Source organism: Ambystoma mexicanum, chromosome 12, assembly GCF_040938575.1.
Source record: "Ambystoma mexicanum isolate Mex_15411 chromosome 12, UKY_AmexF1_1, whole genome shotgun sequence".
Classification (NCBI taxonomy): domain Eukaryota; kingdom Metazoa; phylum Chordata; class Amphibia; order Caudata; family Ambystomatidae; genus Ambystoma; species Ambystoma mexicanum.
The window spans coordinates 319329119-319348757 of record NC_090936.1 but is presented as its reverse complement, the minus strand read 5'-3'; positions in this window follow the sequence as shown (position 1 = coordinate 319348757).

Here is a 19639-nt window from a genome sequence, read left to right as displayed (position 1 = left end):
GACGACGAGGCGTTCCCTGCTCTTCTGAACCTGCCAGCTGCTGAAACTGACACGGAGAAGCCTGGGTCTGCTTGCATCGGGGACCGGTGAGTAGCATAGCTAGGATCTGGTCGCCCTCCTGCAGGAGCCCATTGCTTTTCTCCGCTGTGTAAAACAGCACCCTTGTCCGTACTCGCGCTCTGCTTCTGCCCACTGTGGAGGCTGCGCTTGAGTCGCGGAACTTGTTCTTCTTCTTTTGTGCACTAAACTGAACTGCCTGATTTCCCTCGAAGAGCTTCTCCTTTTGCCCGTTGGCACCAGCGCGTGCAGGTACTTTTGAGCACAAGGCTCCACTCTTCGCAGGGCTCGGACTTCCATCTAGTTAGGTGCCTCTGAAGGCGAACTGGGTCTAAGCATTATTTCGCACTGCCTGTCTTCCTTCCCTTTTAGGTGGACTACCCATTTCGTGCATATAACGCTTGAGACTGTCGTATTTGTATATATATTGTGTTGATATAGTATGTGTTGGTTTACTATAGTTATATTGTGATTTTCTCGCTACGGTCATTGTTTTAAAGGCCTTGAAATAAATGTGTATATATTTTTAATATAACAACTGTTTGGAGTAGTTTGTAAGTGATCTTGCTTTGTGTGCTCATTGCGGGCTTTCAGTCACCCTCACCCCTCTTGAGACCTAGTCTTGACCGCCGCGATCGCTACCTTGATTGGTCCGGCTCGTCCAGAGGTTACCCTGTTCCAAGTAATTAGGTTGGCCTTCTGAACCTCTGCGCCACCAGGACAGAGTTCAGAAATCCGTCTTAACAATATCTCATGCTATCAGAAGGGTCTCAGGATTGGAATGGGAAGGATTTGGATATCGCATCTCATGTTATAGGAAGGGTCTCAGGTTTGTTATTAGAAGCATTGAGATATTGCATCTCATGTTATAGGACAGTCTCAGGTTTGGTATTAGAAGCATTGAGATATCATATCTCATGCTATCGGAAGCGTCTCAGGATTGGAATGGGAAGGATTTGGATATCACATCTCATGTTATAGGAAGGGTCTCAGGATTGGAATGGGAAGGATTTGGATATCACATCTCATGTTATAGGAAGGGTCTCAGGTTTGTTATTAGAAGCATTGAGATATCGCATCTCATGTTATAGGAAAGTCTCAGGTTTGGTATTAGAAGCATTGAGATATCATATCTCATGGTATAGGACGGGTCTCAGGATTGGAATGGGAAGGAGTTGGATATCACATCTCATGCTATAGGAAGGGTCTCAGGATTGGAATGGGAAGGATTTGGATATCACATCTCATGTTATAGGAAGGGTCTCAGGTTTGTTATTAGAAGCATTGAGATATCGCATCTCATGTTATAGGACAGTCTCAGGTTTGGTATTAGAAGCATTGAGATATCATATCTCATGGTATAGGACGGGTCTCAGGATTGGAATGGGAAGGAGTTGGATATCACATCTCATGCTATAGGAAGGGTCTCAGGATTGGAATAGGAAGGATTTGGATATCACATATCATGCTATAGGAAGGGTCTCAGGATTGGAATGGGAAGGAGTTGGATATCACATCTCATGAGAAAGGAAGGGTCTCAGGTTTGGAAGGGGAAGGATTTGGATATCACATCTCAAGTTATAGGACGGGTCTGTGGTTTGGTATTAGAAGCATTGAGATATCATATCTCATGCTATCGGAAGGGTCTCAGGATTGGATTGGGAAGGAGTTGGATATCACATCTCATGCTATAGGAAGGGTCTCAAGATTGGAATGGGAAGGACTTGGATATCACATCTCATGCTATAGGGAGGGTCTCAGGTTTGATATTAGAAGCATTGAGATATCACATCTCATGCTATCGGAAGGGTCTCAGGATTGGATTGGGAAGGAGTTGGATATCACATCTCAAGTTATAGGACGGGTCTGTGGTTTGGTATTAGAAGCATTGAGATATCATATCTCATGCTATCGGAAGGGTCTCAGGATTGGATTGGGAAGGAGTTGGATATCACATCTCATGTTATAGGAAGGCTCTCAGGTTTGTTATTAGAAGCATTGAGATATCACATCGCATGTTATAGGACAGTCTCAGGTTTGGTATTAGAAGCATTGAGATATAACATCTCATGGTATAGGACGGGTCTCAGGATTGGATGAGAAGAGTTGGATATCACCTCTCATGCTATAGTAAGGGTCTCAGGTTTGGTAGAAGCATTGGGATATCACATCTCATGCTATAGGAAGGGTCTCAGGATTGGAATGGGAAGGAGTTGGATATCACATCTCATGCTAAAGGAAGGGTCTCAGGTTTGGAAGGGGAAGGATTTGGATATCACATCTCAAGTTATAGGACGGGTCTGTGGTTTGGTATTAGAAGCATTGAGATATCATATCTCATGCTATCGGAAGGGTCTCAGGATTGGATTGCGAAGGAGTTGGATATCACATCTCATGTTATAGGAAGGCGCTCAGGTTTGTTATTAGAAGCATTGAGATATCACATCTCATGTTATAGGACAGTCTCAGGTTTGGTATTAGAAGCATTGAGATATCATCTCATGGTATAGGACGGGCCTCAGGATTGGAATGGGAAGGAGTTGGATATCACATCTCATGCTAAAGGAAGGGTCTCAGGTTTGGAAGGGGAAGGATTTGGATATCACATCTCAATTTATAGGACGGGTCTGTGGTTTGGTATTAGAAGCATTGAGATATCATATCTCATGCTATCGGAAGGGTCTCAGGATTGGATTGGGAAGGAGTTGGATATCACATCTCATGTTATAGGAAGGGTCTCAAGATTGGAATGGGAAGGATTTGGATATCACATCTCATGTTATAGGAAGGGTCTCAGGTATGTTATTAGAAGTATTGAGATATCGCATCTCATGTTATAGGACAGTCTCAGGTTTGGTATTAGAAGCATTGAGATATCATATCTCATGCTATCGGAAGGGTCTCAGGATTGGAATGGGAAGGATTTGGATATCACATCTCATGCTATAGGAAGGGTCTCAGGATTGGAATGGGAAGGATTTGGATATCACATCTCATGTTATAGGAAGGGTCTCAGGTTTGTTATTAGAAGCATTGAGATATCGCATCTCATGTTATAGGACAGTCTCAGGTTTGGTATTAGAAGCATTGAGATATCATATCTCATGGTATAGGACGGGTCTCAGGATTGGAATGGGAAGGAGTTGGATATCACATCTCATGCTATAGGAAGGGTCTCAGGATTGGAATGGGAAGGATTTGGATATCACATCTCATGTTATAGGAAGGGTCTCAGGTTTGTTATTAGAAGCATTGAGATATCACATCTCATTATATAGGACAGTCTCAGGTTTGGTATTAGAAGCATTGAGATATCATATCTAATTGTATAGGACGGGTCTCAGGATTGGAATGGGAAGGAGTTGGATATCACATATCATGCTATAGGAAGGGTCTCAGGATTGGAATGGGAAGGAGTTGGATATCACATCTCATGATAAAGGAAGGGTCTCAGGTTTGGAAGGGGAAGGATTTGGATATCACATCTCAAGTTGTAGGACGGGTCTGTGGTTTGGTATTAGAAGCATTGAGATATCACATCTCATGTTATAGGACAGTCTCAGGTTTGGTATTAGAAGCATTGAGATATAACATCTCATGGTATAGGACGGGTCTCAGGATTGAATGGGAAGAGTTGGATATCACCTCTCATGCTATAGTAAGGGTCTCAGGTTTGGTAGAAGCATTGGGATATCACATCTCATGCTATAGGAAGGGTCTCAGGATTGGAATGGGAAGGAGTTGGATATCACATCTCATGCTAAAGGAAGGGTCTCAGGTTTGGAAGGGGAAGGATTTGGATATCACATCTCAAGTTATAGGACGGGTCTGTGGTTTGGAATTAGAAGCATTGAGATATCATCTCTCATGCTATCGGAAGGGTCTCAGGATTGGATTGCGAAGGAGTTGGATATCACATCTCATGTTATAGGAAGGCTCTCAGGTTTGTTATTAGAAGCATTGAGATATCACATCTCATGTTATAGGACAGTCTCAGGTTTGGTATTAGAAGCATTGAGATATTATCTCATGGTATAGGACGGACCTCAGGATTGGAATGGGAAGGAATTGGATATCACATCTCATGCTAAAGGAAGGGTCTCAGGTTTGGAAGGGGAAGGATTTGGATATCACATCTCAATTTATAGGACGGGTCTGTGGTTTGGTATTAGAAGCATTGAGATATCATATCTCATGCTATCGGAAGGGTCTCAGGATTGGATTGGTAAGGAGTTGGATATCACATCTCATGTTATAGGAAGGGTCTCAGGATTGGAATGGGAAGGATTTGGATATCACATCTCATGTTATAGGAAGGGTCTCAGGTTTGTTATTAGAAGTATTGAGATATCGCATCTCATGTTATAGGACAGTCTCAGGTTTGGTATTAGAAGCATTGAGATATCATATCTCATGCTATCGGAAGGGTCTCAGGATTGGAATGGGAAGGATTTGTATATCACATCTCATGTTATAGGAAGGGTCTCAGGATTGGAATGGGAAGGATTTGGATATCACATCTCATGTTATAGGAAGGGTCTCAGGTTTGTTATTAGAAGCATTGAGATATTGCATCTCATGTTATAGGAAGGGTCTCAGGATTGGAATGGGAAGTAGTTGTATATCACATCTCATGCTATAGGGAGGGTCTCAGGTTTGATATTAGAAGCATTGAGATGTCATATCTCATGCTATCAGAAGGGTCTCAGGATTGGATTGGGAAGGAGTTGGATATCACATCTCATGTTATAGGAAGGGTCTCAGGATTGGAATGGGAAGGATTTGGATATCACATCTCATGTTATAGGAAGGGTCTCAGGTTTGTTATTAGAAGTATTGAGATATCGCATCTCATGTTATAGGACAGTCTCAGGTTTGGTATTAGAAGCATTGAGATATCATATCTCATGCTATCGGAAGGGTCTCAGGATTGGAATGGGAAGGATTTGGATATCACATCTCATGTTATAGGAAGGGTCTCAGGATTGGAATGGGAAGGATTTGGATATCACATCTCATGTTATAGGAAGGGTCTCAGGTTTGTTATTAGAAGCATTGAGATATCGCATCTCATGTTATAGGAAGGGTCTCAGGATTTGAATGGGAAGGAGTTGTATATCACATCTCATGCTATAGGGAGGGTCTCAGGTTTGATATTAGAAGCATTGAGATATCATATCTCATGCTATCAGAAGGATCTCAGGATTGAATTGGGAAGGAGTTGGATATCACATCTCATCTTATAGGAAGGGTCTCAGGATTGGAATGGGAAGGATTTGGATATCACATCTCATGTTATAGGAAGGGTCTCAGGATTGGAATGGTAAGGAGTTGGATATTACATCTCATGCTACAGGAAGGGTCTCAGGTTTGGAATGGGAAGGAATTGGATATCACATCTCATGTTATAGGAAGGATCTCAGGTCCGGTATTAGAAGCATTGAGATATCACATCTCATGTTATAGGACAGTCTCAGGTTTGGTATTAGAAGCATTGAGATATAACATCTCATGGTATAGGACGGGTCTCAGGATTGGATGGGAAGAGTTGGATATCACATCTCATGCTATAGGAAGGGTCTCAGGTTTGGTAGAAGCATTGAGATATCACATTTCATGTTATAGGACAGTCTCAGGGATGGTATTAGAAGCATTGAGATATCATATCTCATGGTATAGGACAGGTCTCAGGATTGGAATGGGAAGGAGTTGGATATCACATCTCATGCTAAAGGAAGGGTCTCGGGTTTGGAAGGGGAAGGATTTGGATATCACATCTCAATTTATAGGACGGGTCTGTGGTTTGGTATTAGAAGCATTGAGATATCATATCTCATGCTATCGGAAGGGTCTCAGGATTGGAGTGGGAAGGAGTTGGATATCACATCTCATGTTATAGGAAGGGTCTCCGGATTGAAATTGGAAGGATTTGGATATCACATCTCATGTTATAGGAAGGGTCTCAGGTTTGTTATTAGAAGCATTGAGATATCGCATCTCATGTTATAGGACAGTCTCAGGTTTGGTATTAGAAGCATTGAGATATCATATCTCATGCTATCGGAAGGGTCTCAGGATTGGAATGGGAAGGATTTGGATATCACATCTCATGTTATAGGAAGGGTCTCAGATTGGAATGGGAAGGATTTGGATATCACATCTCATGTTATAGGAAGGGTCTCAGGTTTGTTATTAGAAGCATTGAGATATCACATCTCATGTTATAGGACAGTCTCAGGTTTGGTATTAGAAGCATTGAGATATCACATCTCATGCTATCGGAAGGGTCTCAGGATTGGAATGGGAAGGAGTTGGATATCACATCTCATGCTAAAGGAAGGGTCCCAGGTTTGGAAGGGGAAGGATTTGGATATCACATCTCAAATTAAAGGACGGGTCTGTTGTTTGGTATTAGAAGCATTGAGATATCATATCTCATGCTATCGGAAGGGTCTCAGGATTGGATTGGGAAGGAGTTGGATATCACATCTCATGTTATAGGAAGGGTCTCAAGATTGGAATGGGAAGGACTTGGATATCACATCTCATGTTATAGGAAGGGTCTCAAGATTGGAATGGGAAGGACTTGGATATCACATCTCAATTTATAGGACGGGTCTGCGGTTTGGTATTAGAAGCATTGAGATATCATATCTCATGCTATCGGAAGGGTCTCAGGATTGGAGTGGGAAGGAGTTGGATATCACATCTCATGTTATAGGAAGGGTCTCCGGATTGAAATTGGAAGGATTTGGATATCACATCTCATGTTATAGGAAGGGTCTCAGGTTTGTTATTAGAAGCATTGAGATATCGCATCTCATGTTATAGGACAGTCTCAGGTTTGGTATTAGAAGCATTGAGATATCATATCTCATGCTATCGGAAGGGTCTCAGGATTGGAATGGGAAGGATTTGGATATCACATCTCATGTTATAGGAAGGGTCTCAGATTGGAATGGGAAGGATTTGGATATCACATCTCATGTTATAGGAAGGGTCTCAGGTTTGGTATTAGAAGCATTGAGATATCACATCTCATGTTATAGGACAGTCTCAGGTTTGGTATTAGAAGCATTGAGATATAACATCTCATAGTATAGGACGGGTCTCAGGATTGGAATGGGAAGGAGTTTGATATCACATCTCATGCCATGGGAAGGTCTCAGGTTTGCTAGAAGCATTAAGATATCACATCTCATGCTATCGGAAGGGTATCAGGATTGGAATGGGAAGGACTTTGATATCACATCTCACGCTATAGGGAGGGTCTCAGGTTTGGTATTAGAAGCATTGAGATATCACATCTCATGCTATCGGAAGGGTCTCAGGATTGGATCGGGAAGGAGTTGGATATAACATCTCATGTTATAGGAAGGGTCTCAGGATTGGATGGGAAGAGTTGGATATCACATCTCATGTTATAGGAAGGGTATCAGGATTGGAATGGGAAGGACTTTGATATCACATCTCACGCTATAGGGAGGGTCTCAGGTTTGGTATTAGAAGCATTGAGATATCACATCTCATGTTATAGGAAGGGTCTCAGGTTTGTTATTAGAAGCATTGAGATATCACATCTCATGTTATAGGACAGTCTCAGGTTTGGTATTAGAAGCATTGAGATGTAACATCTCATGGTATAGGACGGGTCTCAGGATTGGATGGGAAGAGTTGGATATCACATCTCATGCTATAGGAAGGGTCAAAGGTTTGGTAGAAGCATTGGGATATCACATCTCATGCTATAGGAAGGGTCTCAAGATTGGAATGGGAAGGACTTGGATATCACATCTCATGTTATAGGAAGGGTCTCAGGTTTGTTATTAGAAGCATTGAGATATCGCATCTCATGGTATAGGACGGGTCTCAGGAATGGAATCGGAAGGAGATGGATATCACATATCATGCTATAGGAAGGGTCTCAGGATTGGAATGGGAAGGAGTTGGATATCACATCCCATGATAAAGGAAGGGTCTCAGGTTTGGAAGGGGAAGGATTTGAAAATCACATCTCAAGTTATAGGACGGGTCTGTGGTTTGGTATTAGAAGCATTGAGATATCATATCTCATGCTATCGGAAGGGTCTCAGGTTTGTTATTAGAAGCATTGAGATATCACATCTCATGTTATGGGACAGTCTCAGGTTTGGTATTAGAAGCATTGGATATAACATCTCATAGTATAGGACAGGTCTCAGGATTGGAATAGGAAGGAGTTGGATATCACATCTCATGCTATAGGGAGGGTCTCAGGTTTGATATTAGAAGCATTGAGATATCACATCTCATGCTATCGGAAGGATCTCAGGATTGGATTGGGAAGGAGTTGGATATCACATCTCAAGTTATAGGACGGGTCTGTGGTTTGGTATCAGAAGCATTGAGATATCATATCTCATGCTATCGGAAGGGTCTCAGGATTGGATTGGGAAGGAGTTGGATATCACATCTCATGTTATAGGAAGGCTCTAAGGTTTGTTATTAGAAGCATTGAGATATCAAATCTCATGTTATAGGACAGTCTCAGGTTTGGTATTAGAAGCATTGAGATATCATATCTCATGGTATAGGACGGGTCTCAGGATTGCAATGGGAAGGAGTTGGATATCACATCTCATGCTAAAGGAAGGGTCTCAGGTTTGGAAGGGGAAGGATTTGGATATCACATCTCAATTTATAGGACGGGTCTGTGGTTTGGTATTAGAAGCATTGAGATATCATATCTCCTGCTATCGGAAGGGTCTCAGGATTGGAGTGGGAAGGAGTTGGATATCACATCTCATGTTATAGGAAGGGTCTCCGGATTGAAATGGGAAGGATTTGGATATCACATCTCATGTTATAGGAAGGGTCTCAGGTTTGTTATTAGAAGCATTGAGATATCGCATCTCATGTTATAGGACAGTCTCAGGTTTGGTATTATAAGCATTAAGATATCATATCTCATGCTATCGGAAGGGTCTCAGGATTGGAATGGGAAGGATTTGGATATCACATCTCATGTTATAGGAAGGGTCTCAGGTATGTTATTAGAAGTATTGAGATATCGCATCTCATGTTATAGGACAGTCTCAGGTTTGGTATTAGAAGCATTGAGATATCATATCTCATGCTATCGGAAGGGTCTCAGGATTGGAATGGGAAGGATTTGGATATCACATCTCATGCTATAGGAAGGGTCTCAGGATTGGAATGGGAAGGATTTGGATATCACATCTCATGTTATAGGAAGGGTCTCAGGTTTGTTATTAGAAGCATTGAGATATCGCATCTCATGTTATAGGACAGTCTCAGGTTTGGTATTAGAAGCATTGAGATATCATATCTCATGGTATAGGACGGGTCTCAGGATTGGAATGGGAAGGAGTTGGATATCACATCTCATGCTATAGGAAGGGTCTCAGGATTGGAATGGGAAGGATTTGGATATCACATCTCATGTTATAGGAAGGGTCTCAGGTTTGTTATTAGAAGCATTGAGATATCACATCTCATTATATAGGACAGTCTCAGGTTTGGTATTAGAAGCATTGAGATATCATATCTAATTGTATAGGACGGGTCTCAGGATTGGAATGGGAAGGAGTTGGATATCACATATCATGCTATAGGAAGGGTCTCAGGATTGGAATGGGAAGGAGTTGGATATCACATCTCATGATAAAGGAAGGGTCTCAGGTTTGGAAGGGGAAGGATTTGGATATCACATCTCAAGTTGTAGGACGGGTCTGTGGTTTGGTATTAGAAGCATTGAGATATCACATCTCATGTTATAGGACAGTCTCAGGTTTGGTATTAGAAGCATTGAGATATAACATCTCATGGTATAGGACGGGTCTCAGGATTGAATGGGAAGAGTTGGATATCACCTCTCATGCTATAGTAAGGGTCTCAGGTTTGGTAGAAGCATTGGGATATCACATCTCATGCTATAGGAAGGGTCTCAGGATTGGAATGGGAAGGAGTTGGATATCACATCTCATGCTAAAGGAAGGGTCTCAGGTTTGGAAGGGGAAGGATTTGGATATCACATCTCAAGTTATAGGACGGGTCTGTGGTTTGGAATTAGAAGCATTGAGATATCATCTCTCATGCTATCGGAAGGGTCTCAGGATTGGATTGCGAAGGAGTTGGATATCACATCTCATGTTATAGGAAGGCTCTCAGGTTTGTTATTAGAAGCATTGAGATATCACATCTCATGTTATAGGACAGTCTCAGGTTTGGTATTAGAAGCATTGAGATATTATCTCATGGTATAGGACGGACCTCAGGATTGGAATGGGAAGGAATTGGATATCACATCTCATGCTAAAGGAAGGGTCTCAGGTTTGGAAGGGGAAGGATTTGGATATCACATCTCAATTTATAGGACGGGTCTGTGGTTTGGTATTAGAAGCATTGAGATATCATATCTCATGCTATCGGAAGGGTCTCAGGATTGGATTGGTAAGGAGTTGGATATCACATCTCATGTTATAGGAAGGGTCTCAGGATTGGAATGGGAAGGATTTGGATATCACATCTCATGTTATAGGAAGGGTCTCAGGTTTGTTATTAGAAGTATTGAGATATCGCATCTCATGTTATAGGACAGTCTCAGGTTTGGTATTAGAAGCATTGAGATATCATATCTCATGCTATCGGAAGGGTCTCAGGATTGGAATGGGAAGGATTTGTATATCACATCTCATGTTATAGGAAGGGTCTCAGGATTGGAATGGGAAGGATTTGGATATCACATCTCATGTTATAGGAAGGGTCTCAGGTTTGTTATTAGAAGCATTGAGATATTGCATCTCATGTTATAGGAAGGGTCTCAGGATTGGAATGGGAAGGAGTTGTATATCACATCTCATGCTATAGGGAGGGTCTCAGGTTTGATATTAGAAGCATTGAGATGTCATATCTCATGCTATCAGAAGGGTCTCAGGATTGGATTGGGAAGGAGTTGGATATCACATCTCATGTTATAGGAAGGGTCTCAGGATTGGAATGGGAAGGATTTGGATATCACATCTCATGTTATAGGAAGGGTCTCAGGTTTGTTATTAGAAGTATTGAGATATCGCATCTCATGTTATAGGACAGTCTCAGGTTTGGTATTAGAAGCATTGAGATATCATATCTCATGCTATCGGAAGGGTCTCAGGATTGGAATGGGAAGGATTTGGATATCACATCTCATGTTATAGGAAGGGTCTCAGGATTGGAATGGGAAGGATTTGGATATCACATCTCATGTTATAGGAAGGGTCTCAGGTTTGTTATTAGAAGCATTGAGATATCGCATCTCATGTTATAGGAAGGGTCTCAGGATTTGAATGGGAAGGAGTTGTATATCACATCTCATGCTATAGGGAGGGTCTCAGGTTTGATATTAGAAGCATTGAGATATCATATCTCATGCTATCAGAAGGATCTCAGGATTGAATTGGGAAGGAGTTGGATATCACATCTCATCTTATAGGAAGGGTCTCAGGATTGGAATGGGAAGGATTTGGATATCACATCTCATGTTATAGGAAGGGTCTCAGGATTGGAATGGTAAGGAGTTGGATATTACATCTCATGCTACAGGAAGGGTCTCAGGTTTGGAATGGGAAGGAATTGGATATCACATCTCATGTTATAGGAAGGATCTCAGGTCCGGTATTAGAAGCATTGAGATATCACATCTCATGTTATAGGACAGTCTCAGGTTTGGTATTAGAAGCATTGAGATATAACATCTCATGGTATAGGACGGGTCTCAGGATTGGATGGGAAGAGTTGGATATCACATCTCATGCTATAGGAAGGGTCTCAGGTTTGGTAGAAGCATTGAGATATCACATTTCATGTTATAGGACAGTCTCAGGGATGGTATTAGAAGCATTGAGATATCATATCTCATGGTATAGGACAGGTCTCAGGATTGGAATGGGAAGGAGTTGGATATCACATCTCATGCTAAAGGAAGGGTCTCGGGTTTGGAAGGGGAAGGATTTGGATATCACATCTCAATTTATAGGACGGGTCTGTGGTTTGGTATTAGAAGCATTGAGATATCATATCTCATGCTATCGGAAGGGTCTCAGGATTGGAGTGGGAAGGAGTTGGATACCACATCTCATGTTATAGGAAGGGTCTCCGGATTGAAATTGGAAGGATTTGGATATCACATCTCATGTTATAGGAAGGGTCTCAGGTTTGTTATTAGAAGCATTGAGATATCGCATCTCATGTTATAGGACAGTCTCAGGTTTGGTATTAGAAGCATTGAGATATCATATCTCATGCTATCGGAAGGGTCTCAGGATTGGAATGGGAAGGATTTGGATATCACATCTCATGTTATAGGAAGGGTCTCAGATTGGAATGGGAAGGATTTGGATATCACATCTCATGTTATAGGAAGGGTCTCAGGTTTGTTATTAGAAGCATTGAGATATCACATCTCATGTTATAGGACAGTCTCAGGTTTGGTATTAGAAGCATTGAGATATCACATCTCATGCTATCGGAAGGGTCTCAGGATTGGAATGGGAAGGAGTTGGATATCACATCTCATGCTAAAGGAAGGGTCCCAGGTTTGGAAGGGGAAGGATTTGGATATCACATCTCAAATTAAAGGACGGGTCTGTTGTTTGGTATTAGAAGCATTGAGATATCATATCTCATGCTATTGGAAGGGTCTCAGGATTGGATTGGGAAGGAGTTGGATATCACATCTCATGTTATAGGAAGGGTCTCAAGATTGGAATGGGAAGGACTTGGATATCACATCTCATGTTATAGGAAGGGTCTCAAGATTGGAATGGGAAGGACTTGGATATCACATCTCAATTTATAGGACGGGTCTGCGGTTTGGTATTAGAAGCATTGAGATATCATATCTCATGCTATCGGAAGGGTCTCAGGATTGGAGTGGGAAGGAGTTGGATATCACATCTCATGTTATAGGAAGGGTCTCCGGATTGAAATTGGAAGGATTTGGATATCACATCTCATGTTATAGGAAGGGTCTCAGGTTTGTTATTAGAAGCATTGAGATATCGCATCTCATGTTATAGGACAGTCTCAGGTTTGGTATTAGAAGCATTGAGATATCATATCTCATGCTATCGGAAGGGTCTCAGGATTGGAATGGGAAGGATTTGGATATCACATCTCATGTTATAGGAAGGGTCTCAGATTGGAATGGGAAGGATTTGGATATCACATCTCATGTTATAGGAAGGGTCTCAGGTTTGGTATTAGAAGCATTGAGATATCACATCTCATGTTATAGGACAGTCTCAGGTTTGGTATTAGAAGCATTGAGATATAACATCTCATAGTATAGGACGGGTCTCAGGATTGGAATGGGAAGGAGTTTGATATCACATCTCATGCCATGGGAAGGTCTCAGGTTTGCTAGAAGCATTAAGATATCACATCTCATGCTATCGGAAGGGTATCAGGATTGGAATGGGAAGGACTTTGATATCACACCTCACGCTATAGGGAGGGTCGCAGGTTTGGTATTAGAAGCATTGAGATATCACATCTCATGCTATCGGAAGGGTCTCAGGATTGGATCGGGAAGGAGTTGGATATAACATCTCATGTTATAGGAAGGGTCTCAGGATTGGATGGGAAGAGTTGGATATCACATCTCATGTTATAGGAAGGGTATCAGGATTGGAATGGGAAGGACTTTGATATCACATCTCACGCTATAGGGAGGGTCTCAGGTTTGGTATTAGAAGCATTGAGATATCACATCTCATGTTATAGGAAGGGTCTCAGGTTTGTTATTAGAAGCATTGAGATATCACATCTCATGTTATAGGACAGTCTCAGGTTTGGTATTAGAAGCATTGAGATGTAACATCTCATGGTATAGGACGGGTCTCAGGATTGGATGGGAAGAGTTGGATATCACATCTCATGCTATAGGAAGGGTCAAAGGTTTGGTAGAAGTATTGGGATATCACATCTCATTCTATAGGAAGGGTCTCAAGATTGGAATGGGAAGGACTTGGATATCACATCTCATGTTATAGGAAGGGTCTCAGGTTTGTTATTAGAAGCATTGAGATATCGCATCTCATGGTATAGGACGGGTCTCAGGAATGGAATCGGAAGGAGATGGATATCACATATCATGCTATAGGAAGGGTCTCAGGATTGGAATGGGAAGGAGTTGGATATCACATCCCATGATAAAGGAAGGGTCTCAGGTTTGGAAGGGGAAGGATTTGAAAATCACATCTCAAGTTATAGGACGGGTCTGTGGTTTGGTATTAGAAGCATTGAGATATCATATCTCATGCTATCGGAAGGGTCTCAGGTTTGTTATTAGAAGCATTGAGATATCACATCTCATGTTATAGGACAGTCTCAGGTTTGGTATTAGAAGCATTGGATATAACATCTCATAGTATAGGACAGGTCTCAGGATTGGAATAGGAAGGAGTTGGATATCACATCTCATGCTATAGGGAGGGTCTCAGGTTTGATATTAGAAGCATTGAGATATCACATCTCATGCTATCGGAAGGATCTCAGGATTGGATTGGGAAGGAGTTGGATATCACATCTCAAGTTATAGGACGGGTCTGTGGTTTGGTATCAGAAGCATTGAGATATCATATCTCATGCTATCGGAAGGGTCTCAGGATTGGATTGGGAAGGAGTTGGATATCACATCTCATGTTATAGGAAGGCTCTAAGGTTTGTTATTAGAAGCATTGAGATATCAAATCTCATGTTATAGGACAGTCTCAGGTTTGGTATTAGAAGCATTGAGATATCATATCTCATGGTATAGGACGGGTCTCAGGATTGCAATGGGAAGGAGTTGGATATCACATCTCATGCTAAAGGAAGGGTCTCAGGTTTGGAAGGGGAAGGATTTGGATATCACATCTCAATTTATAGGACGGGTCTGTGGTTTGGTATTAGAAGCATTGAGATATCATATCTCCTGCTATCGGAAGGGTCTCAGGATTGGAGTGGGAAGGAGTTGGATATCACATCTCATGTTATAGGAAGGGTCTCCGGATTGAAATGGGAAGGATTTGGATATCACATCTCATGTTATAGGAAGGGTCTCAGGTTTGTTATTAGAAGCATTGAGATATCGCATCTCATGTTATAGGACAGTCTCAGGTTTGGTATTATAAGCATTAAGATATCATATCTCATGCTATCGGAAGGGTCTCAGGATTGGAATGGGAAGGATTTGGATATCACATCTCATGTTATAGGAAGGGTCTCAGGATTGGAATGGGAAGGATTTGGATATCACATCTCATGTTATAGGAAGGGTCTCAGGTTTGTTATTAGAAGCATTGAGATATCACATCTCATGTTATAGGACAGTCTCAGGTTTGGTATTAGAAGCATTGAGATATCATATCTCATGCTATCGGAAGGGTCTCAGGATTGGAATGGGAAGGAGTTGGATATCACATCTCATGCTAAAGGAAGGGTCTCAGGTTTGGAAGGGGAAGGATTTGGATATCACATCTCAAGTTATAGGACGGGTCTCTGGTTTGGTATTAGAAGCATTGAGATATCATATCTCATGCTATCGGAAGGGTCTCAGGATAGGATTGGGAAGGAGTTGGATATCACATCTCATGTTATAGGAAGGGTCTCAAGATTGGAATGGGAAGGACTTGGATATCACATCTCATATTATATGAAGGGTCTCAGGTTTGTTATTAGAAGCATTGAGATATCACATCTCATGTTATAGGACAGTCTCAGGTTTGGTATTAGAAGCATTGAGATATAACATCTCATAGTATAGGACGGGTATCAGGATTGGAATGGGAAGGAGTTTGATATCACATCTCATGCCATGGGAAGGTCTCAGGTTTGCTAGAAGCATTAAGATATCACATCTCATGCTATCGGAAGGGTCTCAGGATTGGATTGGGAAGGAGTTGGATATCACATCTCATATTATAGGAAGGGTCTCAGGTTTGTTATTAGAAGCATTGAGATATCGCATCTCATGTTATAGGACAGTCTCAGGTTTGGTATTAGAAGCATTGAGATATCATATCTCATGCTATCGGAAGGGTATCAGGATTGGATTGGGAAGGAGTTGGATATCACATCTCATGTTATAGGAAGGGTCTCAGGATTGGAATGGGAAGGATTTGGATATCACATCTCATGTTATAGGAAGGGTCTCAGGTTTGTTATTAGAAGCATTGAGATATCGCATCTCATGTTATAGGACAGTCTCAGGTTTGGTATTAGAAGCATTGAGATATCATATCTCATTGTATAGGACGGGTCTCAGGATTGGAATGGCAAGGAGTTGGATATCACATATCATGCTATAGGAAGGGTCTCAGGACTGGAATGGGAAGGAGTTGGATATCACATCTCATGATAAAGAAAGGGTCTCAGGTTTGGAAGGGGAAGGATTTGGATATCACATCTCAAGTTATAGGACGGTTCTGTGGTTTGGTATTAGAAGCATTGAGATATCATATCTCATGCTATCGGAAGGGTCTCAGGATTGGATTGGGAAGGAGTTGGATATCACATCTCATGTTATAGGAAGGGTCTCAGGTTTGTTATTAGAAGCATTGAGATATCGCATCTCATGTTATAGGACAGTCTCAGGTTTGGTATTAGAAGCATTGAGATATAACATCTCATAGTATAGGACGGGTCTCAGGATTGGAAGGGGAAGGAGTTTGATATCACATCTCATGCCATGGGAAGGTCTCATGTTTGCTAGAAGCATTAAGATATCACATCTCATGCTATCGGAAGGGTCTCAGGATTGGATTGGGAAGGAGTTGGATATCGCATCTCATGCTATAGGAAGGGTCACAGGTTGGAATTGGTAGGAGTTGGATATCACAGCTCATGTTATAGGAAGGGTTTCAGGATTGGAATGGGAAGGACTTTGATATCACATCTCATGCTATCGGAAGGGTCTCAGGATTGGATTGGGAAGGAGTTGGATATAACATCTCATGTTATAGGAAGGGTCTCAGGATTGGATGGGAAGAGTTGGATATCACATCTCATGTTACAGGAAGGGTATCAGGATTGGAATGGGAAGGACTTTGATATCACATCTCACGCTATAGGGAGGGTGTCAGGTTTGGTATTGGAAGCATTGAGATATCACATCTCATGTTATAGGACAGTCTCAGGTTTGGTATTAGAAGCATTGAGATATAACATCTCATGGTATAGGACGGGTCTCAGGATTGGATGGGAAGAGTTGGATATCACCTCTCATATTATAGTAAGGGTCTCAGGTTTGGTAGAAGCATTGGGATATCACATCTCATGCTATAGGAAGGGTCTCAGGATTGGAATGGGAAGGAGTTGGATATCACATCTCATGCTAAAGGAAGGGTCTCAGGTTTGGAAGGGGAAGGATTTGGATATCACATCTCAAGTTATAGGATGGGTCTGTGGTTTGGTATTAGAAGCATTGAGATATCATATCTCATGCTATCGGAAGGGTCTCAGGATTAGATTGCGAAGGAGTTGGATATCACATCTCATGTTATAGGAAGGCTCTCAGGTTTGTTGTTAGAAGCATTGAGATATCACATCTCATGTTATAGGACAGTCTCAGGTTTGGTATTAGAAGCATTGAGATATCATCTCATGGTATAGGACGGGCCTCAGGATTGGAATGGGAAGGAGTTGGATATCACATCTCATGCTAAAGGAAGGGTCTCACGTTTGGAAGGGGAAGGATTTGGATATCACATCTCAATTTTTAGGACGGGTCTGTGGTTTGTTATTAGAAGCATTGAGATATCACATCTCATGTTATAGGACAGTCTCAGGTTTGGTATTAGAAGCATTGAGATATCATATCTCATGCTATCGGAAGGGTCTCAGGATTGGAATGGGAAGGATTTGGATATCACATCTCATGTTATAGGAAGGGTCTCAGGATTGGAATGGGAAGGATTTGGATATCACATCTCATGTTATAGGAAGGGTCTCAGGTTTGTTATTAGAAGCATTGAGATATTGCATCTCATGTTATAGGACAGTCTCAGGTTTGGTATTAGAAGCATTGAGATATCATATCTCATGGTATAGGACGGGTCTCAGGATTGGAATGGGAAGGAGTTGGATATCACATCTCATGCTATAGGAAGGGTCTCAGGATTGGAATGGGAAGGATTTGGATATCACATCTCATGTTATAGGAAGGGTCTCAGGTTTGTTATTAGAAGCATTGAGATATTGCATCTCATGTTATAGGACAGTCTCAGGTTTGGTATTAGAAGCATTGAGATATCATATCTCATGGTATAGGACGGGTCTCAGGATTGGAATGGGAAGTAGTTTGATATCACATCTCATGCCATAGGAAGGTCTCAGGTATGGTAGAAGCATTAAGATATCACATCTCATGCTATCGGAAGGGTCTCAGTATTGGATTGGGAAGGAGTTGGATATCCCATCTCATGCTATAGGAAGGGTCACAGGTTGGAATTGGAAGGAGTTGGATATCACATCTCATGCTATCGGAAGGGTCTCAGGATTGGAATGGGAAGGAGTTGTATATCACATCTCATGCTATAGGGAGGGTCTCAGGTTTGATATTAGAAGCATTGAGATATCATATCTCATGCTATCAGAAGGGTCTCAGGATTGGATTGGGAAGGAGTTGGATATCACATCTCATGTTATAGGAATGGTCTCAGGATTGGAATGGGAAGGATTTGGATATCACATCTCATGTTATAGGAAGGGTCTCAGGTTTGTTATTAGAAGCATTGAGATATCGCATCTCATGTTATAGGACAGTCTCAGTTTTGGTATTAGAAGCATTGAGATATCATATCTCATGGTATAGGACGGGTCTCAGGATTGGAATGGGAAGGAGTTGGATATCACATCTCATGCTATAGGAAGGGTCTCAGGATTGGAATGGGAAGGATTTGGATATCACATCTCATGTTATAGGAAGGGTCTCAGGTTTGTTATTAGAAGCATTGAGATATTGCATCTCATGTTATAGGACAGTCTCAGGTTTGGTATTAGAAGCATTGAGATATCATATCTCATGGTATAGGACGGGTCTCAGGATTGGAATGGGAAGTAGTTTGATATCACATCTCATGCCATAGGAAGGTCTCAGGTATGGTAGAAGCATTAAGATATCACATCTCATGCTATCGGAAGGGTCTCAGTATTGGATTGGGAAGGAGTTGGATATCCCATCTCATGCTATAGGAAGGGTCACAGGTTGGAATTGGAAGGAGTTGGATATCACATCTCATGCTATCGGAAGGGTCTCAGGATTGGAATGGGAAGGAGTTGTATATCACATCTCATGCTATAGGGAGGGTCTCAGGTTTGATATTAGAAGCATTGAGATATCATATCTCATGCTATCAGAAGGGTCTCAGGATTGGATTGGGAAGGAGTTGGATATCACATCTCATGTTATAGGAAGGGTCTCAGGATTGGAATGGGAAGGATTTGGATATCACATCTCATGTTATAGGAAGGGTCTCAGGTTGTTATTAGAAGCATTGAGATATCGCATCTCATGTTATAGGACAGTCTCAGGTTTGGTATTTGAAGCATTGAGATATCA